This window comes from Colobus angolensis, unplaced genomic scaffold, assembly GCF_000951035.1.
Source record: "Colobus angolensis palliatus isolate OR3802 unplaced genomic scaffold, Cang.pa_1.0 Scaffold233, whole genome shotgun sequence".
In the NCBI taxonomy this organism is placed as follows: Eukaryota; Metazoa; Chordata; class Mammalia; order Primates; family Cercopithecidae; genus Colobus; species Colobus angolensis.
Genome location: NW_012115522.1, coordinates 914,118 through 914,765, shown reverse-complemented (window position 1 = coordinate 914,765; position 648 = coordinate 914,118). Strand labels below are relative to the sequence as shown.

Below are 648 nucleotides of genomic sequence, written 5' to 3'. Positions count from 1 at the left end.
GTCGTATCTTTATTTGGTTGTACTAAAACACAGACTCTCTGGCACTGTGAGAACTGTCTTGCCCACACATATCATTGCCTGTGTTCTGGCCAATGCTGGCCTGTCATACCAGGTTCCAAAGATCACTAACAGGCTGGGTCGTGTCTCCTCTGAAAGATCCTTCATATGCCCCCAGGTTCTGACAATTTTGAGAGAATCCTTTCTCAGTTGAGGACAGTTTTGGGAACTGCTCGAGGTGTTTGAAATTCACGCAAAATGGAAAATATTGAGCTGTTTTGTATAAAATATGCTGTTTTATTTGTGCTCTTTACAGATATATTACAAATCTGTATTCGCAGTCACAGGTTAAACTTTGTTAAGTAATTCCAAATTCCTGAAAGGAGGTGGTGGTGGTGCTGCTGGTAGTATAAATAAGCATTTCAGACTGGAAATTCAGTATTAATAATGAAATATTTGTGTTTAATTTGTTTAGTGATATGCAGTTTGTTAAGTGGTAATGTTCTTTTTCTTTAATAGCGATTGAAGCAGTATTATGGGTAACTTCTCAAAATATCTGTAGCTAAATGAAATCCTAAGTTTTAGAATTTGATTTGCATTCTTTTTTTTTTTTTTTTTTTCTGTAAGTGCTCCCTTACCATGACTTGTTTC

At 36.1% G+C, this 648-nt stretch overlaps 1 protein-coding gene across 1 annotated transcript in view; it reads left to right on the top strand.

Moving 5' to 3' along the window:
- Positions 1-648, top strand: part of RBPMS (RNA binding protein with multiple splicing) — a 113,999-nt gene that overhangs the window by 21,697 nt on the left and 91,654 nt on the right. The gene's annotated exons all lie outside the window — the stretch shown is intronic.